The following is a 27,044-nucleotide window of genomic DNA, read 5'->3' on the forward strand; positions in this document are numbered from 1 at the left end:
GGAAAACATTTTTACTGTGTGTGGTGATGCTAATGGATACATCATTGATTATGGATTTATTTCTCATTCTGTTTTTAGCATTTACTTTTTTTAGTGGCAGTCCTATAAAAACATAAAGAGCCTACTTTGGCAGCCGTGTTTTGCTTTTATTTTTAACTTTTATGATGTAAAAGGAAGCAGTGTGAATGCTTGCCTGGTTCATATTACAGGTGCCTTTAAAAAGTACAGCATATAGCAAGTTCAAGTATAGTTTAAGTGCATGGTGGCATAATGCTGCATTGGGAGTTGCCCTTGGACCTCCTTTAGATTGTCAGTTGGGAGGTTTGCATGTTCTCATTGTGTTCATATGAACTTTTTATTAATACTTTTAGATTGATTCTGCTTTGTACAAACTCTGTTATTTATGGAGTGCTAATTGAACGGGGCTGAGAAACAAGTTTAAGTTAATGGTTCGTGTGAGCTTGCACAAGTATTTCATCTGTGGTTGATTTCTGTTTTTTGGGTCTGAAGTCCAAAGCCTTAACCATTATTCTAAGTGTTTCATATACATTTCCAGATATCTCCAAATACCTTTCTGTCCATTTTTAGATATGTCAAATATATTTGAAGATTTCTTTTGCTGTTGCAGTAGTATTTAGCCCCTGGTGCCTTTCCTTCATCTGTGCCCAGTACTTGTCTTGCATGGACACAGAGGCTGCAGGTTTTTCCCAGCTGTCATTATTTGTGTGGTGTCTGTGTTTTTTATCCATGTGGATTTTCCTCAGTGAACTTGCATTTTTCCTCCTAGATCCCCAAGAGATGTATGAGTTGTTCCAGTTCCAAACTATTTGTAATAATATATACAGTAGAGTTTCGCTTATTCGACTTTCACTTATCCAACATTCTGTATTATCCGACGTCCCACCGCAAAAAAAAAAAACCAAACAAACGCATCAATCGGCAACAAGAACTGCAAGTTGTGAGCATGAGCGTAGTCTATTTTTTGTTGCCAAGTTAATTTTTTCAGTTAAATTTTTCTGTTGTTTTGTTGTAAAACATGATTACAGTGGATTATGTGGCCTGCCCTCTCGTGCGTGTGTGCGCATGTTTGTCTCTCTCGCTCGCGTGTGTGCGCGCATGTCTGTGTCTCTCTCGCTCGCGTGTGTGCGCCCGCCTGTGTCTCTCCCGCTTGCGTGTGTGCGCCCGCCTGTGTCTCTCCCGCTTGCGTGTGTGCGCGCGCCTGTGTCTCTCTCGCTCGCACGTGTGTGTGCCTGTGTCTCTCTCGGATGTGTGTGCATGTTTCTCTTTCTCTCACGTGCGTGTGTCGTGTGTCTCTCTTACCCTTGCGCGTGATGCGTGTATCTCTCTTACTCTCGCGCATGTGTGTCTCTCTCTTTCGCACGTGTGTGTGCGCATGTGTCTCTCTCGCGCGTGTGTGTGCGCGTGTGTCTCTTTCTCGCACGTGCGTATGTCTGTCTGTGTCTCTCTCTCCCGCTGTCTCTCTCTCTTGCTGCACAGGGAATGCACAGGGAGAGACTGAACATGTGCGGAAATCATCGGTGCGCACAAACCGAAAGGGAAACTGGCTTGTTCGTATACCGAGTGTGTGAACAGATGCAAAAGTTTGGCGAACTTTTTGGTCATAACCCGATATGTACGTGTTCAGAGACGTTCGTGAACCGAAAACATTACGTATTAGGTTCATAATGTGTAAAATTATAACATAGTTTGACATTTAATAGGCTTTTTCTTAACACCTCCCATTATCCGACATTTTCGCTTATCCAATGTTCTGCCGGCCCGTTTATGTCGGATAAGCGAGATTCTACTGTAATTAGAAAGTGAGTGTGTGTGAGAATATTTTTATAATGCACAAATCAAAGTTTTTTTTGTGTTCAGTTTTTTTATTTTTAGGGTATTTTTTCAAGAAAATTTGCATTTTTTATATACTGTATTTGTAATATCTGTAATGTACTATCCTTGGAATAGAATAGAAACACTGTGTTTTAGAATAAATTAAATCCTAAAGTTTCCATTACACTGGTCAGAAAGCATATGGATAATTTTGGGACTTTGTACTAGTTTTTATTCTAACAAATTGGTGTCCTATCTAGGTTTTGTTTCTGCACTGAATCCAAAAGCATCATATAACCCACTAATACATTAAGTAAGTTCAGTCAAGGGATCAAACGTTACAGATGTGGCATGAAATGTGCATGGTTTAGGACCATGGTGCAATATCTCATAATTTTTCCAGTGATTTTCAGTTGTAGACTTCATGTACATTAATCTTAGCTTGTCAGAGACTGTTGTAGCATACTCCTGTGACTACCAGTTGCGTAGTCTGACATACCCAGCAACTTTCCCCGGCAAACTCGAACTGGTTTGAATTTTAGATAGATAGATAGATATTTTTGTCTTCTGTCGTAGGGGCAATCTTTGCAAGCACCAGTGATCGCTCATCTGGAAGTATAATGCATTTTATGGAGCTACAAGGAATAAGGAACGATGGTGTTTTGGACCTCATAAACAGAAGAGAGGCTAATCTGTCTGTTTTGAGATTTTTTTTGTTTTTTTTTGTTCTTTATTTCGCCTTATACAATTTCTTGTATTAGGAATTTGGTAATTTTCGCATACCCCTTGGGGTCAGAGCGCAGGTCAGCCATTGTACAGTGCCCCTGGAGCAATTACAGGTTAAGGGCCTTGCTCAAGGGCCCAGCAGAGCAGTGGCCTTTTTGGCAGTGACGGGGATTCGAACCGGCAACCTTCGGGATACCAGCGCAGCTCCTTAGCCTCAGAGCCACCACTCCGCCCAAAGATTTACGTACAGAATGGAAAAATAAAACAAAAAAAAAGGTTGTCAGAAAAAGAACAAACTTGCGATAATTTAGAAATGTGAGATAGTGCTGAACGTTTATCACAGAGTTGTGAAATTTGTCGTGCAATGGCTGGTCATGTAATCTAACATTCTCAGGTAATGAGATCAGCAACTTGTCAAGTTTGACATCTGTTCTGTCTTGGAAGTCATGTAATGTGCAACCAGCTTTAATGGTGTCAGGAGGTCGCACCTCACGGGTTAATAAGGCACAAAGAAATGAATGTCAAGTCCATTTTGATTACTGAAGATGAACTTGACCAGGATTGACGAGAAGGAAAGAGTAGCTGTTATTGGTCTCATATTAGGTATGCATCTGTGGACAGCTTTAGAATGTTGACGGGTCAGTATGAAATATTAGTGGTACTTTGAGACAGAAGTTCTAGTTTCTCAAAATCCTGTTCCAGAGTTTATAGAAGACATTAAAGTTGGTTCTTCTGGTATTATGAAGGGAGTTTGTCTAGATGGACTGCTGCATTCTCAGTCAGCAAAAGATCCCTTATGGTGCATTCAGGGAGAATTGTAAAAAAAGAAAAATTTAGAAAAATTCTACCTTCATTTTTACTTTGTTACTTGAATTGTGTTGACTACCTTTTGTTAAATGTGAGTTTCAAAATATATTACACCAGTAACAGAACACTGCACAATAATGTGCAGTGAATACACTTGACTTGAGCATTCCTAAATTTGTATCCTCTTTCTTTCTCTGTACATTTATCATTCGTTTGCTCAGAGATTGATGCGCTTGCTGCTTTCTGAGCAGATCTTCTTCTCTCCCTAGCGGCCAGCTTCTTCTCTTCTTCCGTCGGCATCTTTTTGCGTGAAAAGTCATTAAGTCAGTGTTTGTGTTGCAATTACTTAGTATGTTTTTTTTAATTTTTCACTTAAGTTGGCACTTAAGTCTTCAATCTCCCTCAAGAATGATTTATGAAGAAGTAGGGAAAGTGATGGCAAAGGTGGTAGGGAATGAGAACGGCGTCCGTACGCATGTGCCGCATGGCTGGCTGCTGCCGAGAGTTGATTCTACAATAAAATAAAATAAAAGTAAAAAGAGGAATAACCTTGGAGGTCAATCACCACCCCAAAGTGGATAGTAGACAATACATAGTATATGTGTACAAAATTTCAGGTGTGAGAACCGGTCCGAACACCTTCAGACAGACACTCCCCCCGCCCGGGGGACGTATAGACCTCCTTTCAGGCGTCCCGGATGGGTCTGCCACACAGGTCAATAGGTCAAACGGTTTGTGAGCTACAGGTGATTTAAAATCCGGGACAGACAAACGGACAGCAACGGTAACGTATTATATAAGAAGATTTGAAAACTGTTGTTTTCCTTTGATGATAAGCACATACTGATGTTGCTTAAAAGTGTGGTGCTCTTTGTCTACATTTTGAGAGAAAGTTTAACACATTCCAGGTGAGGGAAGACAGGCTTAGGGGTATCACAGAAGAAAGATAATATCCTCAAAGACTAAAGTATCAGCAAGCTTAGCCATTTGTTTTTCCACTCTGTTGGAGGTCTATAATTTGAAGGTTGTGGGTTTAAGTCCAGGAAAAGGTTTGTTTGTCACAAGTACATGGCAAACTACTTTAAGTATATGCTTTGAGTGAGATGGACCACTTACTATTTTTTTTGTGTCTTAGTTCTGTTATATCCTGTGCTGAAAGGCAGTCCAAATTCCCCTTTGTGCAAACAAGGAGAACTATGAGATAAAGGCATTTAGCATTTATGTGTGAAGCCTCCTGCTATAAAATCCCTATCCAAAGTCAGTGTTCAGTAATTATTGTTCTTTGCCTTGTTTAGTTTTACATGCCTTGATGTCGCTTGGCTAATAGAGCCCTTTCACCAGAAGCCACCCCCTTGTTTCTAAAAACACTCTTCATGTCTGTGGGGTTTGAATGCACTAGTCTGTGACTTGTCTGAATGCTGCAATTAAGTCATCTTCTTTACTCTTAAGGCTGTGCGCATCATAAAGTCAAGCTAAAAAATGCAAAGGACAGCACAAAGTGGCTGAGATTTTTTAAGGGCTGCTAACACAGAGTAAGCCGACAATTGCAGTGGCTAATAAACTAAAGGACAGAGCTCAGCAAACCAAAGTTGCTAAAAATCAAAGAATCGGGAGATAATTTTTTGCACTGAATTATTCAATCACAAAATTATTTGTTTATAATAAAGGGGGCATTTTGATAAAGTTCAGATTTGTGTAATTAAGCAGTTTGACCTTAAATAAATGGCCTTCATGGTGTCACACACCTTGTCTTACTATCCAACTTTATAAAATGTTGATGATTTGTATTCCATCTACAAGAACTAAAAAGTAAACACACATAAAAATAGCACAGGAATCAGTATTTTATTTCCTCAGTCCTGACACCCATAGTGAATTGGTACCACATCCATGGTTTGCTTCTACTGCTAGAGCCACTTCCTCGTTTGAATATATATAAATGAGTGCTTGAAATAATGGTGCTACAGTATCATGCAGTTCAAAGGAATTGTTAAACTTCCATACTAGGCATTAGACAATACACTTATCCTAAGATGCAATTCATATTGCAATTTAGACTTCATGACACAGTATTTCCAACCATACATTTTCAAAAAAGTAATTTATTGGATTTTAGTTTCTTATTATTGTGCATTCTTAAATCAAAAGACTGCAAAATGATTTAAAATCAGTGTTCAGACACACAAGATGTAACCTACGTTTTTTTGTAAGCCCTTTCTTTAAAATAAAAATATTTTATAATAAAATAAAAATTTTAAATATTAACATAAAATATTTACTCTGCAGTAAAATTACATTATACTATGAACACATGAGAATAAGGACCCTATAAAGCTATATACTGTATACTATAGTGCAAAACCAATAAAATTTAAAATGATCCTTTTGTTCTATGAGTTAACATTAAATATTGTTTCAACAGTGGCTCTCTTTTTTTTCTTTTCTCTAATCCAATAGCTTGTATTTCCTGGCCACATCTGTAAAGAACTTATGTTTCCTTTTTTTGGAAAACGAGAGTGTCAGTTCTCATTTTTCTTTCACAAAAGGGAGTGCATAAAGCTGCAACATCTTTGCTGTGACAGTACTACTGCAGTTGAAAACACTTGCTTACTGGGCACAGACAGGGACAGGCCTATGATTTGACCAGAAGAGAAAGCAATGACAATTTGGCTGCTTTTTCTTTCCACCATTCTAGAGGACTTCTGTTGAGAACAATGCAAGATTCACTGCTCTGTAATCTCTCCTTGCTCTGATCTACCCATATTTCTGAATTGGTACCAGTGAAAAGTATATCAATATCACAAGCACTTGTTTTGTCCTTCTTGGTTAATAAAAGCTGCCGTAACTACAGCTTGCTTCTCTTAGTAGCATTTTAGTATACCATGAGAGCAATGATAAGTTTGTGCTTTGGGGTTCACTGTAAAATTCAGTTTGAAAACAATCCTGTGAATGCAGTGGTGCATTTCTGCAAAAAAATTTGTGTATGAAACACTTAACCTGCAGTCCATCCCACTTTCACGTACAATGATATACGGGTGCTGGTCATAAAATTAGAATATCATGACAAAGTTGATTTATTTCAGTAATTCCATTCAAAAAGTGAAACTAGTATATTTGATTCATTCATTACACACAGACTGATGTATTTCAAATGTTTATTTCTTTTAATGTTGATGATTATAACTGACAACTAATGAAAGTCCCAAATTCAGTATCTCGGAAAATTAGAATATTGTGAAAAGGTTCAATATTGAAGACACCTGGTGCCACACTCTAATCAGCTAATTAACTCAAAACACCTGCAAAGGCCTTTAAATGGTCTCTCAGTCTAGTTCTGTAGGCTACACAATCAATGGGGAAGACTGCTGACTTGACAGTTGTCCAAAAGACGACCATTGACACCTTGCACAGGGAGGGCAAGACACAAAAGGTCATTGCTAAAGAGGCTGGCAGTTCACAGAGCTCTGTGTCCAAGCACATTAATAGAGAGGCAAAGGGAAGGACATGATGTGGTAGAAAAAAGTGTACAAGCAAAAGGGATAACCGCACCCTGGAGAGGATTGTGAAACAAAACCCATTCAAAAATCTGGGGGAGATTCACAAAGAGTGGACTGCAGCTGGAGTCAGTGCTTCAAGAACCACCACGCACAGACGTATGCAAGACATGGGTTTTAGCTGCCGCATTCCTTGTGTCAAGCCACTCTTGAACAAGAGACAGCGTCAGAAGCGTCTCGCCTGGGCTAAAGACAAAAAGGACTGGACTGCTGCTGAGTGGTCCAAAGTTATGTTCTCTGATGAAAGTAAATTTTGCATTTCCTTTGGAAATCAAGGTCCCAGAGTTTGGAGGAAGAGAGGAGAGGCACAGAATCCATGTTGCTTGAGGTCCAGTGTAAAGTTTCCACAGTCAATGATGGTTTGGTGTGCCATGTCATCAGCTGGTGTTGGTCCATTGTGTTTTCTGAGGTCCAAGGTCAACGCAGCTGTCTACCAGGAAGTTTTAGAGCACTTCATGCTTCCTGCTGCTGACGAACTTTATGGAGATGCAGATTTCATTTTCCAGCAGGACCTGGCACCTGCACACAGTGCCAAAGCTACCAGTACCTGGTTTAAGGACCATGGTATCCCTGCTCTTGATTGGCCAGCAAACTCGCCTGACCTTAACCCCATAGAAAATCTATTGGGTATTGTGAAGAGGAAGATGCAATACGCCAGACCCAACAATTCAGAAGAGCTGAAGGCCACTATCAGAGCCACATGGGCTCTCATAACACCTGAGCAGTGCCACAGACTGATTGACTCCATGCCACGCCGCATTGCTGCCGTAATCCAGGCCAAAGGAGCCCCAACTAAATATTGAGTGCTGTACATGCTCATGCTTTTCATGTTCATACCTTTCAGTTGGCCAACATTTCTAAAAATCCTTTTTTTACATTGGTCTTAATTGATATTCTAATTTTCCGAGATACTGAATTTGGGACTTTCATTAGTTGTCAGTTATAATCATCAACATTAAAAGAAATAAACATTTGAAATGCATCAGTCTGTGTGTAATGAATGAATCTCATGTACAAGTTTCACTTTTTGAATGGAATTACTGAAATAAATCAACTTTGTCATGATATTCTAATTTTATGACCAGCATGTGTTGTGTACCAAAGTGCAGTCAGTTTGGCATGTTATACCTTAGTTCTAATTTTCAATCAGATGTTTAAACATCCTACTTCCGCCAAAGCACATTTTCATTTTCCTTGGTATTACTTTCCAGTCATGTGACACCATCACACAATAAATTATCATATTTTGCTTTGGCAGTATTTTGTATCATTAATATCAATACAACACACTGCTGTATCATGAGCTGAAGAGGTGACTTTCACTCTGCTGTGACCACTATGAGGCCAGGCAAGATAATGTCAATGGTGCCACTTGGACTCTTAAATTAGTGACTTGGTCAAAAGCTTTTGTCACTCAACATCCAGTTCACTTATTATTATTTTTTTCCTTATTGTGGTAACATAATTTTTGCATAACCCTCTTAATCAACTTTAGGGTCATAGGGAACCAGTGCCTACTGCATGTCGGTAGCATTGTGTGCAAGAAGACATAGTCCATTTCTGGGTCTGCTCATAACAGGCCAATTTAGAATCTGCAATTACCTTAACGCACACATCTCGGAAATGAATTGAGCAGGTTTGTAAAGTTATGTCCTATTATGTTATTTCTGTACATTTGACTAACTCCTTTTTTCAAGATCATTTTAACCTCACAATAAATATGATAGTTTACATACATTCTTCATGTACAATTCATCCGAAGTCCAGTTAACCTAGTCACAATCATGTGGTACATTAGTGGTAGGAGTTAAATCAAGTCCTCTGCACTGCTTGCTGATATTCTAAATTAGGCTAGGCAGTTGCAACTTTATATGTGTTCACCTGGCAGGTTTAGAGAATAGGTGATTGGTAATCACTCACAAATTATTAAAACTAACAATGTAAAATGATTGAAAAGGAATAGAAGTCCTGGAGCATGATCATTGTGAAACTGTGTAAAGGATTGTGACTAATATAGGGTGCAACTTAAGTGTTCTGGTACTGTAGGATCAGAAATTCATCAGGCATGGTGTGAGTGTACCCAAAGTGCTTTTGATACTTTAGCAGATATAAGATGAATCCACATGAGGGTTACATCTGGTGTAGTTTTTTCCACCATTGCAACCAATGGCAGAAGAAAGCACAAAGTCAACAGCAATATTCCTTTGGATTTAAATTCAAATTTATTGATGTGTGTGCATAGTACAATGAAATTCTTACATGTCTATGTCCCATAGACAAATAACAGCTGTATAGATAACAACAGACAATGAAATTAATAATAATAATAATAGTATATTTTATTTATATAGCGCCTTTCCCATGCTCAAGGCACTTACAGAATATAATAAAGAATGGCAGTGTATACAGTATAAAGCATTGTACAAACCAGATAAATAAATAAAGAAGATTAAGACAGTGAATTCTGGACAAAAAAAAACCAGACAACATAATTGATGGCATAGCACACACACACAGGTTACATGAGCATCTTGACAGAGAGGTAAACTGACAGAAGGGTAATAAAGTCAAGTAGAGCTAAAAGCCTTCCTGAACAGATGAGTCTTGAGTTGTTTTTTAAAAGAATTCATGGAGTCAGCTGACCTGATTAATTTCGGTAGGTCATTCCAGAGTCTGGGCGCTATACAGCTGAAGGCCCTGTCACCCATGGAGTGTAGATTAGTGTGGGGTACAACAAGATTGCTAGAATCAGGGGACCTTAGTGGGCGGGCAGGCACATAGTGATGGACAAGGTCACTGATGTAGTTTGGCGTGAGGTTATTTAAGGCTTTGTAGGTTATTAGTAGGATTTTATATTCGATTCTGTAAGACACAGGTTGCCAGTGAAGACGGCGCAGGATGGGTGTGATGTGCTCGCTGCTGCTGGTTCGAGTAAGGACTCTTGCAGCTGAGTTTTGAATAAGCTGGAGCTGTGATATAAGATTAGAAGGGGCACCTGCCATTAGGGAATTACAATAATCGATATTGTTAATTTTATCTGTTGTGTGTAGTTATTTTCTTGTATGTTTATCATCAATATTCTTAAAGTCCTTGCTTTATGGTTTGTGTACATCAGGATTTAGTTAAGTATTGCAAACATTGCCATCATTTTGTTTATTTATTTATTTTTGAAGTTTTGTTTTTGTGATGTCACTGTGCTACCATTTTGTTCAGTGTGTTTCCTGGTCATTTGATGCTTTTGTAGGTGCAATCATTTAGTTGATGACAGCAAACTGCACTGCTAATCATGTGAGCCAGCAGCATCAAGGTGTCCTATGTTATCATGTTGCTTTTATAAATGTTGTTAATACACAACGACTGGTCTTGCTATTGTATTGCACAATACTATTTTGAAAAAAACAAAAGAATTATTAGTGTTGTCTTTATTTGACTTCATTTTGTGTACTTAGTTCCCTAGAGTTCTGTCTAACAACATGCACTTGTCATCTGATCACTGATTATGATTATTGTTATTACTAACATTCCAAAATGAGCTTCACAATACGGAGTACTTTGTCACATACAAATATCATAAGGGCGAAAGCCTTTGAGGAAACCCTGGTAAATTTTAAAACAAAAGCTGGGGGTTCTTCACTGCACAGAGAAGACTATACCATGGAGAGACTGGTTTTACTGGTCTAGCCATCTCAAAGAGCAGTGTGAAGATGGAGAGATTGTGGCAGGATAGATCAAAAGTGGAAAAATGTAGAGTTTTGATTCGGTCCAAAACTGGCTAACCTACCAGACCACGTGTGCATTTATCGATGTTTGCTTGGAACTCAACTCTTAAGGAAAACCTGCTACTTTCCGAACTTCAGGGGGGTCATGTTCTTTCTTTTTATGCTGGTTTTAATAACTTTAGTACAAAAGGAAATCTCTGTGGTCAATGCAGTGCAACATTAAGCCTGATGATGTTGATTTTGTTGATGTGGAGGTAAACTGCTGTCTGGACTTAAAATAAATGAATCTTACGTAAATTTTGACCTTGACAAGAGTCTTTTGATGAACATGTAGCTGGACCATGTTCAACCATTGTTTGACTTTATTTATTTCTTTAAACAGTTTTCCTTTTGTTGCGGCATCTGTAATAGTTTTACTATAGCACCTGGTTTACTTCAAAGCACGTGGAAAAAGTAAATAAAACAAACAAAGCAATACAAGCCAAGGACTCTTATTAGCTGCAGTGTCTCCTGCGTCATGCTTTCCTTTTGGGCTGCACATACATGTCTGATTATTTGTCCTAAAGTTCAACTCAGATTGCACAAGTGTTTTTATTTATAGCACCTCTCAAGTTAGTACTATAACAGATTCACACCTTAACATAATATTCTCAAGCCTACTTAGGCCAATGCCGAGATGGAGAGGGTTGGAACTTATTCCAACAGCATTAGGTTGTAAGACTTGAACCACACCAGATAGGTTATTAAAGGGCATATCTCAATTTTACTTCAGTTTAATTTATTCTAATAAAAAGCACTTCCTCATATAAATCCAGTGCGCTATTCACTAATCACATGTACAGCATTGTTAAAATTTAACAGATATTACACAAAAAATAATACTGAAATACAAACAGATCTTCATTTTATAGTGAGCAAAATACAATATACTTGTACATACTGTACATACATGCATGTAGATGCTCATTGGTGTGATGCTTTTGTTGCCCACAGCAGGCATCATTCTCATTCTCTTGAACCTGGACATAGTCATGAAAATGAGGATAGGCTGGGCAATGACAACACACACACACATATAACAAGATGTGGTGCAAAAGTGGGTAGAGCCTTTATTTTCCCAACGTCCAGTGTTCAAAACAAAAGTGCAGTACAGTTTCATTCTTAAATAAATATGTTAGTAAATAATCCACAATAAAAGCAGTGTTCATGCCGGTGTTAAAATCTCATAAATAGTACAATAACTAAATAATCCAAGGCACTAGGTTAAGATCCACAGGTTAAAACATCTGTTTATAAAAACCATCCTGAGCCCCTGGTTATCCATTCAAAACCATGCCCGGTCTCTAACCCATTTGGTATACTGTACAGCAGGAGCCACCTTTCGACAAGCGCAGTCAACCGTCTAACTGGCTTGTGTCCCTGCTGCTGTCTCTCGACATTTAGTGGGTAGTCCCGTGAGTCCTGCTCCCACTGCTGCCACTTGTCACTCCATGGGAATGACTCAGAATGCTGGATGCTCAGCAGGAGTGCCCTACCGCATGAGCACTGTCTGCTAGCTCCACCCGGGGCACTACCCGACTGCTTTCTTGCTCTCTGTCACACTGGCTTTGCCTCATCCTGACTTCTCTCTTATTTTCCTTTCCTTTAACCACTGGGCTGTCTTTCTTCATCTTACTTTCTTTCTTTTCCCTGCTTTTCCTTCGATCCTTACATTTTTATTTTTTGTACTGTATATCCTACCCAGGCAAAAATGTGGGCATAGTTGTACATGCTCAGCCAATTCCCTCATCAACACCCTGGAGCTATTCATCCACACTACCTTGTGTACATACACCTACACTTTGAGCCCAAGTGCACTGTTTTAACTGAAAACATTCACACTGCCACAGGCTCCTAAATGTGCTTTACCACAATTGGTCCATTTTTCTACCGGCTTATCATGTCCAGGTTTATGGGAAGCTGCTGGCAGTACTTGCAGAAGTAGATACAACACAGAAACGAACCCTGGATGTCGTTTTAAACCATTGTAGTACCCACTCCTACACACATTCACACTTGCTCATACTGGGCTAATTGAGAGTTACTGCAATCGCACATATTAGTTTAAATTGTACCTGAGGAAAAATCCTCACAGACATGGGAGAATGTTCTAATTTCATGCAGGCAATGCTCCAGCCAGGATTCACATGACCTGTATATCTGGTGGTGGGGATTGGAAGGAGGCTATTTGCAAACCTCTGATCTGGTACATGCAGGATTTAATAGTCTTGAACTACGCAGGCACTTTTAATGCAGACTTGAAACCAAATACATCTAGAGAAAGATTTCAATGATTTCATCTGGAAAACAGGATAGAATATCCCTTAATTAGTAAGATTGAGGCAAAGCAATTAGGAATGTCAACAAGTAGTCACGTTTCTATTAACTAGCTTTTGATCCAAATAAGGCTGTATTTAAGAAACACATTGGATCAGTTTACTTCCAGAAACATATGAGATACCTTAGCTTGGTTTGGGAGCATTTTGAACAAAACGGTGACTGTACACTATGTTATACTGTGTTGAATTAGCAAAACAACACATTAACAGTGCATTACCACATACTAGCAAGCATGTCACTTCCCTGTTTAGGCTGTAGCAACCTTACATATTAGCATCACTAGCAAGAAAAAAAAAGTCTGAATTTAGATAAACTTCCACAGATGGTATGCAGAAACATGTAGAACGTTTTCTGTCAACATGATTGATTGGAAAGGCTTTTGACAGCTAATCATTTATCTTGAGTCAGGGTACCACGTTCAGTTTAGAGGTACTGTTACACCATAGTATAAAAGAACATTTTACAGAGCTGGCACTCACAGTGGACTTTTGGTCAGCCCTAATAACTGAGAGACGTGCTACAATAATTTTCTACTACATAGAAGAAGGCTGACAGATGAAAATGCTCTGTACTACAAACTCAGATTTTTCCAGCATACAGTATACAGTATAAAGCTGACAGCCTTGCCAAGAAGCATAACGTCTTTGTGTATGTTCATGACAATGTAAAAAATATTATGGCTGCTAATTCATTTGCTCCTTTGAACTAGGCCTTGGTGGCATGTTTGTTTTATATACTTCTAGCTGCAGTAAACTGCGCATTAAATATGACGAGATCCCACCTGACCATACCTTACCACACTGGTGCAATTTGAGTGGAAGTTCTTGGTTGTTTACCTAATAGTTAACAGGCTATGCACACACTAGACTCATGAGAGCATTAATAAACAGCATTTCAATAGGATGACATATTTTTACTTAACAGTTCAAATAAAATCTTTCATAAATAATACTTAAGCAAAATTGTTTTCTGGGAAATATTCTCTTTATTCTTAGTTCTTAAATAAACTGTTACTTCTTAATGATAAATGGTTATTGAATGACCAAGAGGAGTGAATTTTTAATTGTGAAATCTTATCAAAAATTGAATCCCTAGCAGGTATTACTGAACCAGATTGGTCTTGAGCAGTCGTGGCTCACTATTTTTTAAAGATACAGTAATTTTGAGGGTCATACTAAGGTAAATAAACATGTTGCAATTACCTGGAAATGCTTCAAAATTGTGTTTACAGTATTGAAATTTTAAAATGGAATATTAACTTGGGGTTCAGTACATGAAGTCAGGAGTGCAGATGCTGGTCATTTTATAATTTATAAATTTTCATATATTTATAACACAGTGAGTTATAGGTTATTGAATAAATTTTTTTCTTTCCTTCATCAAATCTTATTTTTCATGTTTTCTAAGTAATGAATGTTTCAGTTAAGCTTACTTATTAAAAAAAACACGAAAGTGTCTAACAATGTTAGGCCATAATGCAGCAATGCTTTTAAACATTTGAATGAATTGCCTTTACTACACTATTGGCACATAGGATTCTTCCAGTTGAGCAAGATAAGTCTAACTCACCTCTTTTAAGACAGTGGATAGCTGATGTTATATACTATTTGAAATTGGAAAAAATCAAATTCTCTCTTAGAGGATCTGTACAAAATGTTTTGAAAACCTGGCACGATCTGATCAATAATATCTTTATAAGCGTTTAAAAATGAGGAAGCAGATTCTCTCCCCTCTTTCTTATTCTATTTATTTTTATTAATTTATTATATGTAAATTAGATATAATATAGATCTATTTACTCTTTTTTTTTTTTTTTTTTTTACCTTGTTTAAAGTTTTACTCTACTGGCCTAGCTCTCTTTCTCATGGGTGGGGGTTGATTTATTTCAAACGTAGTTTTGTTAAACTTGACTTGCTTGTGTGGAATGTTATTTGATTTTAATAAAACGCAAAAAAAAATTGAATGTTACCATGTTATAGTTATGGAAGTTAAACATGTCTTTGGACCTAAGAGCTTCTCTAATAACTTTCAAAATACAGTTATTAAAATTGACAATGTAAAACTGCAGGTAAGAATACTGCAAAGGTGAGAATACATTCTTTTAGACAAATATGTAGATGAAAAAGTACAAAATATAAGCCTCAAAGTAATGCATTTTGTCTTAAGTGAAATCAAATTTACATGGAATTGTAGCAGAATATAAAGAAAGAGAAGAATGCAGAAACTTGAAACAAGTAATTTTCTTGTTGTGTAAGAAAGAAAATTGTGATACAGTCATTATGCTCGTTGCATCTCTTGGACTGTGACACTTAGAATAGTACATGGTATAGTAAAACAGAGTGAGACCTCCTGTAGTGTCATTTTTTGGGAAGGACCAATGAATTTATTGTATGAATTCCATGAGACTAAATGGAAGTGGATTCAGCAGGATAATAAGTAAGTGAATGATTGGGGATATTTAAGTTATAATCCAAGAAACATTTAATAACACATTTAATAACACAGCGGTATGAGAATCTTAGACTAACAAGGTATGTACAGTATATGAGAAAGTCCCTTACTATACACACATACATGATTATGAGCACTAGCAGGCCTGGATATTTTATTGAAATACAGTATATACACACACAAACACATGGGGGAAAAAATATATATATATGTGTATCTATAATAACTAAGGACCAAACCGTCTTCCTCCCATGCCCCACATACTCTATATACCATCTCTTTAAATGCAATCGCTTTCTGAAGTGGAGGACTGCCCCAATGTCCTTCGAGCGGCTCAGCCGTGATATAGTGGCCGTCTGACGCTCAGCCCTGGGGAGCTCTCTAGTGTGTGTATGTCAATGATTTGTGTATATATATATATATATATGTGTGTGTGTGTGTGTGTGTGTGTGTGTGTGTGTGTGTGTATATATATATATATATATATATATATATATATATATATATATATATATAAGTATATTATAATCTCTTATATATATTTCTCTTCTGGTTTGTCCTGCTTCCTGTTCAGAAGCGGTTCCGCCCACATGCAGCCAACACGGCATTTCTCGATTGCTATTCGTCCTCTTCCAAACCCTTCCCCACACTGCCTGCGGCTCCTCTTCAAAACTGGTCCCGCCCACATGCAGCCGACACGGCATTTCTCAATTCCTATTCCTGCTCTTCCAAACCCTTCTCCACGCTGCCTGAGGCCTCCCATACACCCCCATGCCCGCGTTTCTCGATTCCTATTCCTCCTTCGGACTACTGCGTTCCCCGCTCCTCTCTCATGACCCCATTGGTGTCACGTCACTGCCCTATATCTAGCCTGACCACGTGACCTTTCACTTCAGCCATGTGTGCGCCTGGTAGTCTTTTCCGTAGCCTGCTACAGAAAGTTACTCTGTCGACCATTGGCATTGGTTTCGGTCCTTCGTATTTCCGTTATACTGCGACGGTTGTTTCCTAAGCCTTTGTTATAAAATGAACGACAGTATCTTCTCTGTCGACGGGTTTTTGTACAACGTCATCTCTGTTCCGGGATCCGGCAACTGCCTGTTCCTATCAGTGGGTTACTTCTTGACACAAGCGGTTGATGAAGGCAATGCACTCTCACTACGACATAGTGCAGATAGATTTCGTTGCATCACATTGGGGCAGATTTGGAGACGTTCTTCCTGTTGTTCTTTCCAACGCAAGTCGAGTTATCACAACAAGTCAGGAGTGCTATCAATACATGGCAACATCTACTCACAACTGCGTCTTTCAAGAAGTATTTATTTCTTCTTGATTTCTGAATTCCTTTCTCACCGTTTTCCATTCCTATTCTTAGACCGCCGTATGCTACGGTGGGCGTTGGCTAGTATATGTGTATATATATATATATATATATATATATATATACTACGAATGTGATTACTCCTGACCCACAGGCTGTCAAATAAACGAACCACACACCGTGGCGCAGCATGAAGGGACTACGTCTCTGACCTCTGATGCTGATGTCCGAGGTTCGATCCCCGAGAGGGGAGCAGTAGAGTGTGTACACCTGATGAGCCCAAAATGAGGGCAAAACACGTGTCGCATACTCTTTGCATTATTTGACAGTAAACTATGCAGCATTCCATGATCTGCTTCTTGCAACTGAAGAGGGCACCGTGGCGGATGTTTGCTGACTTGCAGACCAGCCACAAGCGTTACCTGGTAGGTAACCATCCATACAATTCAGGTCAGGACTCGGACTACGAATGCAATGAATATATATGCTTACTCTATATATAAATCACTTCTATCTATAGATATGTGTATAGATAGATCTAATGCATGCACCTGATGAGCCCCAAATAGGGCGAAACATGTGTCATGTACTCTTTTTGTATTATTTGGCAGGTACTATATAACATGTCTGTGATCTGCTTCTCACAACTGAGAGGACGTGGCGGATGTCTGCCGACTAGCCGGCCAACCACAGGCGTTATTTTGATGAATAAATGTGAAAGTTTTCATTTCAGGACTTATTTCATGTTTTAGTGTCTTTGAAATAAATAAATGAAGAAATAATTAAATAAAAACAAAGAAATGAGAGAGAGGTTGGGAGCATGTGCTTCATATCGTGTTGCCGTAATACCACACTACAAACCACCTGGATTGGGACCTGAGATAAGCAGTAACAAATATATTTTGTGACATATATGTAATAAGTTATACTCCTGTTATTATTTATTTACTGTCACATTTCGCAGAACTCTTATTTATTTGCTTACTTATTAATTTCATTTTGTCCAAAATATTCCTCTATATGTATGTAGTGTCACTGAAATAAATAAATGAATAAGCAACAAAAGAAACATTTCATGACACATTTAATTATTTATGGCCACATGTCATGGTGGTTTTGTTTGTCACATTTCATAATATGTTTGTTTATGTGTGGATTTATTTATTTCATTTTGTCCAAAATATTCCTCCATATTGATCACCCTCTTCATATCTATAACAGTAATGGCTGTACAAATCTTGGTACTGAATATAAATTAAAATTGTGGTGTGAAACAGTAAACAGTTAATCTCCATATTGCCAGAAAAGATGATATCTTCTAATTGTGTGAATTTTTGGTGCTTATTTCTCTTGGGACCCTTGTAATGTTTTCCTTTTATTGAATGCCCTATTTTTTAATTGATAGGAAACTGGCTTGTCCCTTTAAGCTAAGAGAAGATTTAGCTGAATTGTACTTTTTTTTTTCTTTTATAACAATAATTTTTTCATTTAGTATACTCTGATACTGCAACATTCTTATTTATAGATCAACTCCCTAATTGCTAGGTCACACCGCCAGTTAAACACCACAAAAACCCCAGATTTTGTTTACATTGCTCAATATTCAGGTATATGTTTTTAATTCTTAGTTGCTTAGATGTGTTTATTAAATTCACATAAAGTATTTTGATCATGTATCCCACTCCCATGCTCTGTTTTAGAACCAGTTGCTTCTTGCTTTAATGTAGTGGTTCTCAACCTGTGGGGCGCAAAGTAACAAAAGGGGGGGCGCGAAGATGTGAAAAAAAGAAAACAAGAATCGAAAATATGAAAAATACATCTATTGAAACCAAAACAAATTAACTTAAACTACATTCTGATACTAGAAAAATAAATATAGAGTTAGATAAATGTTGATAAAAGTTAAGTAGGTGTAATAAAATATGCATCTATGATATCATTAATTAAAAAAGAACAAATTGGTATTAGTGGTCTCCTTTCAAAAAAACGTTAGGGGGAGCGCGATTAAAACTGGTATGAAAACTCGGGTCGCAAATACTTAAAGGTTGAGAAACACTGCTTTAATGTATTTAAGTAAGGCTTGTGTGACAAGCTGCTAGGCCTATGCTGAAATGTTTGCTTACTTTTGTCATTTGATTAAGGTCGAGTTGCAGAGAGCTTGGAAAACCAGGTTGCTTAGATGGGTGTTAAGGTCAGTGACAGCAATGGCTAAACGTCATCCTGACTCCTCTAAAATGTTTGTGTTTTTTTTTTTTAGGTTGGTTTGGAGTCTGTTTATGGAATCTGGTGTTGAAAACATTTATCCAAAGTAAAATAATGGTTTCCTGTTAAGCCATTTTATCTTTACAAAAAAGGTTTCCCCTCGAGGGCCAATAATAGTTGTTATGTAGATTAAGGCTATTAAATATGGATGTGACCCTGTGGGGGATGTGTGCGCTCATGTTTTTGTCTACGTCAGCCTAGAATATGCGTACCCTTAACAGAAAGTAGCCATTGTCATTAGGGGGAAAAAAAAAAACCTTCCTGTGGTAGTTGAGATGCTTCTCGAGGTTGGGAATTTCAGAAGTATGCGTGACCCTTATCAGTGCCGTTTTACAATGCTGTTGGATTTCTTACGTTTAACTTGGGCATTCCTGTCTCACAGAAATAGACTGCTGCTGCAAAGTCTGTGGCAGATGACTGGCCTCGGCAGCCTTGTAAACAGCAGTTGAAGGTCCTTGTCAGTGTTAGGGCCACAATAAAAATGAAATATGTAATTATTTTGTATTTATGCATGTATTTGTGTGAATGTATATATTTATGTATGTAGTGTTTGAATGTGTGTATAAATAATATATGTAAAGTCAAGCCTGCTAAAGAAATGGACTGCAGATTATTTCTGGGTGTTCTCTACAGGAGAAATACTTTCATATGTCTCCACGTGACATTCTCTGCCAGTGACATCTCTATAAGTCAGTGTAATGGAGGCACCATTACTGAGAGATGTTCTTGGTAATGGAAGGATCCCTGGATATAGATATTTAGATGACATAAAATTAATGGAAGCAAATTGGGTCATGTTACTTGAAAACGATTTTCACAGGAATACAAGTTGCCTCATGGAGGTTCATTTAGAATGTAATCTAATATATTCAATAGAATATTAATCAAGGGATGTTTTGCTTAGAATATGTAATACACTAATGATGCCACATCATTATTAAGTAAGATATACAGTAGCAGCGCTTGAGGCTGTGCAGAATAGAGCAACCAAGTGCATCCCAGGACTTAAGGACATGTCGTGCTGTGATAGACTTAGAGAACTAAACTTGTTTAGTGCTGAGCAGGAGAGACTGCTTGGGGACCTAATCCAAGGTATTTGTAAAGTAGATCCAGCTGAATTCTTTCAGCTTAATGGCGAATTGTGTACTCTAGAAGAACACTAGAAGAAATTTTGGGAAAGTATGTTTAGGACTGATGCCAGGAAGCACTTCTTTACACAAACTACCAAGACATGGAGTTGAAGCAGAAACCATGACAACCTTTAAGAAGTATCTTGATGAGATATTGGGACAGCTTAGCTAATAGATAAACAATGATGGACTGAATTGTCTCCTCTCATTTGTCAAATATCTTATATTCTTATGTTGTTATTCCACAACCAACCCCCCTGTTTCCTATGGGTTATATTCGACAGATATCTGTAGAGTTGACTGCCCTTTTATTCATATTTGGAATTCAGGACTTCTGGGAGAATTTTAAGAACACTTCTGTCAGGTATTTTTATAAAGGCGTTCTTGATCTTGTAAATGATTCATAAGAACAACCCTTGATGTAATGTTCACATAGAGATTAAAAGGTTTTTCTGGTTCAGTATAAGATGGAATGTTTTAAGGTTTGGGACAACAGTTGATAGAGAGGCCTTTGCAGGAAGAAAGAAGACAAGGCAGAGGCAGTGGAAGAAGTATAGGAAGTTGTTAAGAAGAGTGATTAGCACATTCTTTTAGAAGATAACTGCTTTTTGCAACACATTTGTTAGTTTGGGACAAACACTCTTTGGCTTGGCCAATGGTGCATCAGCTGTTTTGTTTAACACCATTGTTGTATTTGCACTATGTTTGCTACTTGAGTTTAAGACTCTTAAGTGTGTTTAATTGTTTGCAATAAAACTTCCCTTTTTGAATTTATTTGTTTTCATAGGCACCTGAGAGTGGCTATTCAGCCAAAATGTTATGTCTCATACCTTCTTGTCTATTTTTATCAATGTGGAAATAACCTTTGACTGTTGTTTCCTTTGTATGTGATGTTATATTCTGTTATAAGCAGCTCCAAAACTACTGAGTTTAATTCCTGTACATAAATTGCTGATGAATAAAAGTGATGCTGATCTACCAATATGTGTATATGTATTGATGTGTGTGTGTGTGGGGGGGGGGATCAGTTTCCAATTTTTGGGATGGTGTCTTTGCCATAAAATGCAAGCCCACAACATCAAGAAAAAGACCTTCTTAAGTTAACACTTTGCACAGCATATCACATTTACAAAACTTATTCAAAATTTCTAAATTTTCTTTAACTATTCAGTTTTTTTAAATATGAATTATTGCCCAGAACAGCATAACTTGCCATAATTAAGGTAAAAAAAAACAATTATTCATGGAAACAAAAATTAACATTCTGTTGTTTATTGTTAAAATACACAAGAAATCTGTAACAAAATTCCAATATTAACTTTTAAAAGCATTTTCCTATGTACAAATAGCAGTTCATGTATATGTTTTCTATAGGAGTTGAGGGTTGCGGGTTGTATTGTGTTCGTTTGGTGCTTAGGCTAACTTTGCTGGACTTACAAACCAAATGGACTTGCAAACATGCTCTTGGAATGGAGCTTGTTCTAATGTAGGGGACTTAAAGTATTTTGGGAACGGGGGCGGCACCACACATGACCACATACTCTAGGATCATCACGTAAATCTTTTTCTTGTACATGTGTGGGATCATATTTCAGCAATTCATTTAAATTGAAAATTGCATCTTTTGTTTCTATTCTTTCTGAACTTATTTTGGACATCCATATCTGGTTCGAATCCCGTAAATGCCAATAGGGACTCTGCTCTGTTGGGCCCTTTAGCAAAGCCCTTAACCTGCAATTGCTGAGCACTTTAAGTAATGAGAAAAGCGCTATATAAATGTAAAGAATTATTAAGTTGATTAATATCACTTATTAAAATGTGATATCCTATATTCTGATTATCGCAATACAGAACAAAACTACTAATATGAAAGCAAATTATCTGCCATGGGCGGCATCGTGGCGCAGTGGGTAGCGCTGCTGCCTCGCAGTTGGGTTATCTGGGGACCTGGGTTCGCTTCCCGGGTCCTCCCTGCGTGGTGTTTGCATGTTCTCCCCGTGTCTGCGTGGGTTTCCTCCGGGCGCTCCGGTTTCCTCCCACAGTCCAAAGACATGCAAGTTAGGTGGACTGGCGATTCTAAATTGGCCCTAGTGTGTGCTTGGTGTGTGGGTGTGTTTGTGTGTGTCCTGTGGTGGGTTGGCACCCTGCCCGGGATTGGTTCCTGCCTTGTGCCCTGTGTTGGCTGGGATTGGCTCCAGCAGACCCCCGTGACCCTGTGTTTGGATTCAGCGGGTTGGAAAATGGATGGATGGATGGATGGATTATCTGCCATGTAGAACGGTTTGTTATTTTTAGGTTTTGTATAAAATAATTATGCAAATTTTTAAAGTTTTGTATCTAAAATGTAAGTATTTCTACTCTTACAGATTTTTCTCATTTTGTTCCTACTGGAAAAAAAGAGAATCTGGGGCTGATTTAACATAGATCCGCTTTAGCTTAGCAGTTGATCTTGCTTCTATGATTCTATGGACCAGTGTTTGATTACTGCTGCCAGCTATGTATGTGTCAGGAAGGATGTGTAGTGGCTGAGAGTGGCGTTACCCAGACATTAATATCAAAGAGTTTCCTAAAGGGTCTTACTATAGCACCCAAAAATAGCATGAAAAATTATGAATACATGCTCTTGGACTACGAGAATGGTCCTGCATGCTGATTAGTCTAGAGATTGCATGTACATGTTGGAGATATTCTTATCTGTATCATTTTCATAGCAATGTAATTATTTTTGTGGAACTCCACATCTTAAAAGGGACTCTGGTTTCTTTATTTGCTTTATTCCTTCTCTGTTCAGTACATAACAGCCTTTTACTCCCAGGTTGTATTTTCTACTAATTAGTTTCGTGAAGGTTGCAGCTGTAATTGTACTTTGAGAAAAAATACAGTTTTTTTCAAGTAAAACATAAATAATTATAACAATAAAAACAAACAAGTTCTCATTTTATACTGTGACTGTGTCTCTGATAAAAGTGACATGGTATTCAACGTCTTTATTAAACCTTACCTGCATGAGCCAATAAGGAGCTACAATATATTGATGATGGGGAAAATAGGGGGAATAATAAATTAAAGAGACATGTAGGAAAATGTATAAGCTTTAATTATGGTGAGGCTGTGGATAACTCCAGATTGGTGGGGTACACCAATAAAATGATGCCTATATTGGATTATTGCCATTGACACAAAATGGAATTTACTGCAACCATCACTGGAAAACTTAGACATATCCATTAAAAAAGACAGCTTTGTCATGCTAGGCTACAAATTGTGTTACTGATGTTACTGATATATATATGGCGAACAGGTTGAGACATTCCTGTAAATCATCTTGCACATATGAAGTATGTTTTGTGAATAAATTGTCTCCGCCATTCAAATGTTAACATAATTTTGAACGGCTGGCAGGTAAACCCGGCCGGGACGCCCAAAGAGTGGAAGAATAGGGGAAGGCAGCTACTCTGGGACACTGCCTCCCCCAAGATGTTGGATGGTGATTTCCCTGCAGCATAGCGGTGCCCCGGATTCCCGCAGGGCACCATGGGATCTGGAGTTTGGCTTCACATCCTTGCTGGGTACCGTAGGTGCTGCCGGGAGACGCTGCAGGAGGACCTGGGGACTGCTACTGACTACATAGCCCAGAAGTACTATCGAGTCATGGGGATGGAAATCCAGAAGTACTTCTGGGCTGACGTAAAACATGACTTCTCCATCTGACCCGGAAGTGTTGGCAAATCACGTGGATGGTAGAGCAGAAGCACTTCCGGTTTGGGCACTATTTAACAGTCTGCTGAAGACACAGCAAGCGACCCAGAGTCGGGATGTAGTAGACAACGCTTACTGGGAGGTGTGGAGGAGAAAGAAAGAATATTGTGCTTTGTGTTGATTACGTGCCTGTTTATTGGTGGCCGTGGTGCTTGAAGGGCACTATTTACCATATATACTCGTAGATAAGTTCTCCCGTGGATAAGTCGGGACTTGATTTTACAATATAATTTGTTATTTTATAATGTCCGTCGTATAAGTCCAATGCGGAAAACTCATGCTATTGGTGCAAGGGATTATGATATGCTAACACCCACCTGAGAGAGTAACCACGAAGCACACTTGCCTTTTTTTCTATGTGGGTGTGGTAATGCGCTGTATCAGCACATGCTTCTTTATTTTGCCTACGTGACCACACGGTAATACCCGAACTATTCTGAAGCAAAGTTTGCACTGATTTGCGTTTTTTGTATCTCACACCCTCATACAGCTTTATCGTAAAAGCATCCCTTATCTACGATGGAGCGTTCGATCAGAAAAAAATATGAAGCTGGTTTTAAAATAAATGTTGTTGAAATAGTGAAAGAAATTGGTAACTGTGCTGCTGCAACAAAATTTGATGTATCTGAGAAACTGATGCGAGATTGGAGGAGGCAAGAAGATGTTTATTAAAAAAAAAAAAAATTAAATGTTGCATTTTTGAACGGGTGTATACGTCGGAGTCTGATTTTATGATCGATTTTTCGGGTTTCAAGACCTGACTTATACGTGAGTATATACGGTATAAAAGAAAATATAGATTTATTTATATTGTGACGGACGGCTGTGTTCCTTGCCAGGCTGGGAAGTCGATATAACGAAAGGACCAAGGGAGGAGATGTGCATACTAGAGGGTAGCCTTCCTGCAGGGCTTCATGGGAGTTGGAGTTGCGGGGTTTGGCCAAGCGCTGGGTTCCGCATGTAGTAGTTTAGTGGCGGACCTCCCAACCACCCCCCATGCATCCTTAACTTCAACGGTGGTGATGTGTCCATCACTCAAGCTTCATCCTCCTTCCTCCAGACTCTGGCTCCTTGAGTGAAGTGAGTTGGCTCCGTTTATACTGCTTCTAGGAGTGTCCCAGGTGGCTCGTTAGGAAGATCTGGGATCACTCCCAAGTGTGGTGAAAGCCCAATGTAGGGCTCTGCAGCTCCCCTGGCGTTCTCCACGGAACCCATCAGGGCTGTCTCAATATAGATATACATATGCAGATATAGAAATATTATATACATATTTCTATAATATATTTTATATCTATATCTAGATACAGTATATATATAGATAGATTGATATGTATACATGTATATGAAACAGCTTTCTTTTCCTGTGCTTCTCCACAGCCAATAAATGGCATTCGATGATGCCACCACTCTGTGACATCAGATGTTAATGCAGACTCTTCACGAGTAGTCTGGTGGAATGAGCTGTGCACATCCATTTGAATGTCTGGCTCTTTCAATGTGTATGAGAAGCATTTGAGAGCTCTCTTGTTTAGTGAATTTCTGCCTAACTGATTCTAAATGTTAGGTTTTTGTAACCTAGGAATTTTGACTCGCTTGTATTTTGTTCTGACCACTTCACTTATAATGATCAATTTGGACCCTTGTCCTGCAACACTTGTTCCCAAACAGTCCCCCAGATTGATGTTTACTCGATTAAGTTCACCACTTTTGTAAGTCTCTTTGCAGTAGAAGTGTCTGCTAAGCAAAATAAAAACAAATGTAAATGAGTAAGTTTGTTAATTAATCTTGTTACCCGTACTGGCATATTACCTCACAGGTCCCATTGAAGTTAAACCATAGCTTCAAAATAACAAGATTACTAAAAAGATTACTTCTGTTTTAAATTGTAATTTCACTTCCCTGATATGCACCTTTCTAAACTATTTTAGGTGAAGTGTCATGCTAAAAAAAACTACGGTAATAATTTATTGAAAAAATTACAGAATTTAATTACATTTAATATTTAAAAAAATAACCAAATCACTATTCTCATACTGAGTATAGGGATAATATCATATGGTGATTTCCCCCTCTGTAAGTCTCACCCGTACTTTAATATGTAATGTGTCAAATTTTAAAGTAATTTAGCTGTTAGTACATTGCAGTGCAGCAACAAAAATACCAGTAATTCTGGATTCCAAGACTGTCTGTGTAGAGTTAGCAAGTTTTGCCAATGTCCACATGTGTCTTGGTATTCCCATTTATTCCCCAGATGTGTGTAGGCTAAACCTATTAGTGATTCAAAGTTGCCACTGTATTCCTGAGTGTGGATGTTTATGTGAGAGTACAATGCAATGGACTGGTACCTTTTGCTTCATGTAACCAGTATGTGCTTTGACTAGTAATTAATATGAATAAGAATAAGTAAGTTTAGCTAGGGGCGGCACGGTGGTGCAGTGGGTAGCGCTGCTGCCTCGCAGTTGGGAGATCTGGGGACCTGGGTTCGATTCCCGGGTCCTCCCTGCGTGGAGTTTGCATGTTCTCCCCGTGTCTGCGTGGGTTTCCTCCGGGCGCTCCGGTTTCCTCCCACAGTCCAAAGACATGCAGGTTAGGTGGATTGGCGATTCTACATTGGCCCTAGTGTGTGCTTGGTGTGTGGGTGTGTTTGTGTGTGTCCTGCGGTGGGTTGGCACCCTGCCCAGGATTGTTTCCTGCCTTGTGCCCTGTGTTGGCTGGGATTGGCTCCAGCAGACCCCCGTGACCCTGTGTTCGGATTCAGCGGGTTGGAAAATGGATGGATGGATGGAAGTTTAGCCAGTGATAAAATGAATAGGTGTGACATACATGTGTATCGATGTTTGTGTGTGTGTGTGCATGTATGATTGTGTGTGCATATATACTGTGTGTATATTGTGAGATATGGCCGGCCATTCATCCCGGCCAATACCCCCACACCGCTAGATGGAGCCGTTCTGGCAGCATGGAGGTGCCCCGAATTCCTGCAGGGCATCATGGATATTGGAGTTTTCCTTCACAGTCCTGCTGGATACCATGGGGGCCGCAAGGGAACGCTGCAGGGAGGCTCTGGGACTTGTATATGTCCTATAACCCGGAAGTACGTCCT

General features: G+C 38.6%; 1 protein-coding gene across 2 annotated transcripts in view; it reads left to right on the forward strand.

Moving 5' to 3' along the window:
• Positions 1–27,044, forward strand: part of LOC114645711 (potassium voltage-gated channel subfamily KQT member 1-like) — a 773,371-nt gene that overhangs the window by 9,322 nt on the left and 737,005 nt on the right. The gene's annotated exons all lie outside the window — the stretch shown is intronic.

The sequence above is a fragment of the Erpetoichthys calabaricus genome, chromosome 2 (assembly GCF_900747795.2).
Source record: "Erpetoichthys calabaricus chromosome 2, fErpCal1.3, whole genome shotgun sequence".
Classification (NCBI taxonomy): Eukaryota; Metazoa; Chordata; class Cladistia; order Polypteriformes; family Polypteridae; genus Erpetoichthys; species Erpetoichthys calabaricus.